Here is a 6,004-nt window from a genome sequence, read left to right as displayed (position 1 = left end):
CCAGACCTAGGCTCCTGGGGTCTCACCAGAATAAAAAAAACAATCAGGTTTTTAAACAAGAAAACCTTTAATTAAAGAAGGAAAAACAGTAAAAATTATCTTTGTAAATTTAAAATGGAATAGGTACAGGGTCTTTCAGCTATAGACACTGGGAATGCCCTTCCAGCCTAAGTATACAAGTACAAATTAAAATCTTTTCAGCAAAATACCAATTTGAACTCCTCCCAGCAAATACACACTTAAACTCCTTCCAACCAAACACACATTTGCAAATAAAGAAAACAAACATAAGCCTAACTCGCTTTATCTACCTAGTACTCACTGTTTGGAATCTATAAGAACCTGTATCAAGGAGATTGGAGAGAAACCTGGTTGCACATCTGGTCCCTCTGAGCCCCCCAGAGTGAACAACCACCAAAAACTAACAGCACAGCACAAAAACTTCCCTCCCTCAAGATTTGAAAGTATCCTGTCCTCTAATTGGTCCTCTGGTCAGGTGACAGCCAGGCTCACTGTTCTTGTTAACCCTTTCCAGGCAAAGAGATATGAAGCACTTCTGTTCTATTAACTCTTACTTATCTGTTTATGACAACTTTTAACTTCAATTTAGCTAGTCAGGGTTCTCTTTGGTTGTAGCCCTCAACCAGGTACATCAAGCTAAGAAGTGTTACCCTGTGTCTACTCTTGATCTAATTTCAACTCTTTTTCCTAGACTAGGGCCAGGTCTACACTATCACGGCATAGCTACGGTGCCTCAGCTATGCTGCTGTAACCCTGTAGCGTAGGCACAGACTGCAGCAACAGATGGGGTTTTTGCATTGCTGTAGGAACTCCATCTCCCTGAACAATGGTAGCTAGGTTGAAAGAAGAATTATTTCATTGACCTAGCTGTATCTACACCTGTGATTAGGATGACATAGCAACAATGCTCAGAGGTGTGGATTTTTCACTTCTGAGTGCCACTGCTATGGCCTTATCTACACTTGTCAACAAACCAGTGGAAGTGTGTACAAAACAATGCTCCTGCCCCTAATTTAACTCTTTTGCTACGTTGACATAATAAAATCACCTTGATGAGCAGCATAGAGCTTCTTGCTACAAAGTTAAAGCAACGCAGTGTGAGTGTAGACACTTAAATGTTTCTGTTGCCTTAAATGGCCTCCAGGAGGTGTCCCACAATGCCCATCATGACCACTCTGGTCATCAGTTTCTACTCTGCTACAAGGTACACAGGCATGCACCTCTCTCCCTTTAAATCTCTGGGAATTTTTGAAATTCCATTTCCTGTTTGCTCGGCAAGGACAGCTCACATAGCATCTTCCCAACTGATCATGCCAGCTTTCGGCAGCAAATACGCTCCTGCCTGGAGTACACTGGAGTTGATGGATCTCTTGGGAGAGGAGGTTGTGCAGTCACAGCTCTGATGCAGCCGTAGGGACTTTGACACCTACGAGCAAATTGCTCATGGCATAGATGAGAAGGAGCATGAAAGGGACACACAACAGTGCCATGCTAAAGTCAAGGAGCTGAAGCAGGCATACCAGAAGGCAAGGGAGGCCAACCGTTGCTCTGATACAGCACCAAAAACACGCTGCTTCTACAAGGAGCTGCACATCATCCTCAACAGTGACTCCACGTCCACCACCAAGAGCCCTGTGGATACTTTGAGGGGATTAGAGGCAGCAGCCAGCAGAGTCAACCCCAAGGATGAAGTGGTGGACAAGGAAGTTGAGTTGGAGGAGGATGTGGAACAGGCAACAGGCTCATCCAGTGGCGTGTCAAATTAGGACCTCTTTTTGACTCTGAAGGAATCTAGCCAGTCCCAGCAGTCCAGCTCTGGCATGTCTGAAGCAGGAGAGGGGAGCTCCAGTAAGTACTCATTTTGCTTTGATAGTGCACGGTTACATGAGGTTGAGGTGTCCTTTATTTTGTTACACGATGCAGTTGGGAGAATGGATCAAACTTAACAACACTAGGTACTGTTTGCATCTGCTTCACAGTCCTCTGTGCACTTATGCAATGGGAGCCCTGCAGAAAAGTTTCTTAATGCACACCAAGATCTCCCAGGAATCCTCCACAGAGATTTCTAGGAAACTTTCCTGCAGATACTCTGCAATTCTGTGCCAAAGGTTGCTTGGCAGAGCTGCTTTGCTTCTGCCCCTGTTGTGGGAAACTTTGCAGCACCAATTGGAAATTACTTCTGAAGGAACCAAAGCAGCACACAGTAAGCAGCATACAGACCCAGTCAGAAGCTGAACGCATGCAGGAAATGCACCTGTGCATCTTCGGTTACCCTCAGTAGTGTGATTTCAGCTTCGATCACCCTGTCCGTGGAAAACAGTGCCAGTGGTCAGAACAGTGTCCCTAGGCGCCTCTTCTGATCCTCATCGAAAACCACCTAGACCCTTTGTCCCATCTTGCACCCCATAGGCTGAACTCACCATGTTTAGTGTTTTGGTTGTCCTGCATGCTTGCCAACGGAAAGTGAGACAGAGGTGTAAGTAACTTCTATGATTCAAGACTGTGAGTGCACACACAATACTGACTGTGTATTTTTTCTTTTCCTTCTGCAGATGTGCCCTTGAGGGCCAGCTCCTACACACCGATGGAACACCTCCGTCAGATAAGGAGGCAAACGAGGAGGAATAAGGACAACATGTTTCACAAAGTGCTGTAATTGTCACATCAGGCCAATAGCGAGCACAGAGCATGGAGAAAGACAATAAATGAAAAAACTAGAAATGGATAGCCAGGAGAGGAGACACGGACAGGAGCAGATAATACAGGGTCAGGAGCAGATGATAAAGCTCATGGAGGCCCAAACAGAAATGCTGTGGTCCCTGATTGCACTGCAGGCAGAACACATGCATGCTCAACTCCCCCTGCAGCCCATACAGAACTGTCTTCCTTGCCCTCTCCAAGCTCGCCACACATTTCTCTCACATTCCTGGCCCATCGTAGTACAACTTGCACTTCATCCCTAGGGACATTTTCCATAACAACAGCTGGCCATTACACACAGCTATGAGATTCTCACTTCAGAGAGTGCTGCTCACTATCATGCCCCTTTTAAGAAATGTTAATGCGTGTATTGCTGTTTAATTGTAGTCTGCAAATATATCAGTTGCCACCATGTATGAATTTCTGTTGCAACCACACTATGTTGTTCACAAATAAAGAACAACTGCCTTTGTCAGACTAAATTTTTATTAATGTTCGGGCAGGAATCATTACAGGGGTCATTCAATGTGATAAGTAAACAATGTCTGACTGAATGAATTACAGAAAGACACATTACTGGGGCTCATTGACAAAATGCTGCTTAAAAGCTTTCCTGATTCAAATAGCCCCCTGTTGAGACCCTCTAATACAATGTTTCTCAAACTGGGGTTGCTGCCTGTGTAGGGAAAGCCCCTGGTGGGCCGGGCCGGTTTGTTTATCTGACCCGTCATCAGGTCTGCCCGATCGCAGCTCCCACTGGCCGCAGTTCGCGCTCTGGGCCAATGGGTGCTGCTGGAAGTGGCGTGGGCCGAGGGACGTATTGGCCACCGCTTCCAGCAGCCCCCATTGGCCTCCAGTGGTGAACCGCGGCCAGTGGGAGCTGCAATTGGCCAGACCTGCGGACGAGGTAGGTAAACAAACTGGCCCGGCCCACCAGGGGCTTTCCCTACATAAGCAGCGACCCCAGTTTGACAAACACTGCTCTAATACCCCTGGGGTCTGTCTGCTCAAAATCAGCCACAAGGTGATCCACCTCAGTGTTCCACCTCTCAAGAAACCTTTCCCCCTTGACTTCACAAATGTTAGGAAGAGCACAGCAGGCTGTGATGATCCCGGGAATATTTTTCTCATTGAGGTCTAACCTGCCAAAAAGGCAGTGCCAGCTACACTTTAGTCTACCAAATGCACATTCAATGGTCATGTTGCACCTGCTGAGCCTGTTGTTGAAGAGCTCCGTGCTGCTGTCAAGGTTTCCAGTGTATGGCTTCATGAGCAACAGGAGTAAAGGGTAGGCTGGGTCTCCCAGAATCACTATCAGCATTTCCAAATCCCCTGTTGTAATCTTATGGTCTGCAAAGACAGTCCCTGCATGTAACTTTCTATACAAGAGTGTTCCTGAAGATACAAGCGCCATGCACCATCCCTAATCATCCTGCATTGATGTCAGTGAAACAACCCCAGAGATCCATCAGCACCTACAATACCATAGAGAAGCAGACCCTTCTTTTGATGTACTCTGTCGCAAGATGGTCTGGGGCCAAAATTGGGATATGTGTGTCATCTATCACCCTGCCGGAGTAAGGAAATCCCATTGTTGCAAAGTCATCCACTATTTCCCACAAATTACCAAAAGTCAAAGTCCTCTGTAGCAGGAGATGATTAATGGCCCTGCACACTTGCATCACCGCACCCCCACAATGGACTTCCCAACTCCAAACTGATTCGTGACTCACCGGTAGCAGTCTGGAGCTGTCAGATTCCACACAGCAGACGCCACTTACTTTTCCACCCGTAGGGCAGCTCTCATTTTGGTGTCCTTGTGCCACAGGGCAGGGACGAGTTCCGTGCAGAGTTCAAGGAAGGTGGCTTTGTGCATATGAAAGTTCTGCAGCTACTGCTCATGATCCCGTACCTGTATCACAATCTGATCCCACCACTCAGTGCTAGTTTCCCAAGACCAATAGTGACGGTCCACCGTGTGAAGCTGCTCCGTGAATGCCAACATCAGTCTTGAATTTTCTTTCCATGGCACAAAGCAGGGCAGGCAGCATGGATTCCTTTTCAGATTCACAGCTCATAAAATACTGCAGAATCAGCTGTGTTGTGTTCACAACACTTATCACAAGACTGGTGAGTAGTGCATGATCCATGCTTTCAGGCAGAGATGGCAGGCACAAAGTTTACAGGGGCAGTTGAAAAACAGTGTGAAATGCAGTCAGAAGCCAGAAAACTGCATCATGAGGCAGTGAGCCTGCCTCCATGATAAACTGTGATCCATTCCCAGAATTCCTAGTGGGAGACGGTGGCAATTTGCACAATGGGATAGCTACCCACAGTGCACTGCTCTCTCTGTCCATGCTAGAGCATCAACTATGGATGCACTTCTCCGACACAAGGAGCATTTTGTGAACATGCACAAGCAATGTAATTACAATAGTTTATGATAGTTGATGTAACTTAAATCGACTTAACTATGTAGTGTAGACATGACCTACGTCAACCTAGGTTTTAAGTGTAGACCAGGCCTAGGCCTCTCTCAAGAGTGTTATTCTCGAAATTTGAACATAACTTTCACAAATCCTTAATTTACAGATCTTTGACTATACACTTTGTTAAGTGTATTGTATCAATATACATGTAGGAAGTATTTAATCAGCAGATCTGTCCATGTGGAGAAACTTTAATGCTAAAAAGAAATTCTTGAAATAACACATATACTACAGTAGCTGCTTTTCTAATTTTAAAAGACAGTCTTTTTTTTTTTTTAATTGCACAAATAGTTCACGTTAGGAGTTGCAAACCTGTTTTAATTAAGCAATAACTGTATTACAGGAATGTACTAAAATATCTGAAAGCAGAAATTTTCTTTTTTTATGACCTCCTGGTAAAACATAAAAATGGCCAAACTGATTTGTTTCAAAATGTATACAAAAATAATTGCACTGAGAATTTACATCCCAAGTTTCCGCTATGAAAATTTTTTTAGAGGCTGTTACTGAACAAGCCACTGAAAACGAGGATTCATAATGGAAATGCTGACAGACTGTTAACTATAACAGTGCTAGCCAGACACACACCCGCATGCAATTTATAAGCATCTGAGGCTATCTTTGATATACGGTGCTTCATGTCACAGTTTTGCAGTTCAGTGCAGATACCTCCCTCACAGCATAGGCACTATCTTGCACAACAAATCACTATCTTGCAAATTTCCTGACTTCCCAGAATAGCTTTGAAGAGGGAATTGTTGTAAACTGAGAGTGAAGATGTATTATAAGATGTG

Source organism: Gopherus evgoodei, chromosome 1 (assembly GCF_007399415.2).
Source record: "Gopherus evgoodei ecotype Sinaloan lineage chromosome 1, rGopEvg1_v1.p, whole genome shotgun sequence".
NCBI lineage: Eukaryota > Metazoa > Chordata > Testudines > Testudinidae > Gopherus > Gopherus evgoodei.
The sequence above is the reverse complement of the archived record's forward strand: the minus strand, read 5'-3'. Positions refer to the sequence as shown.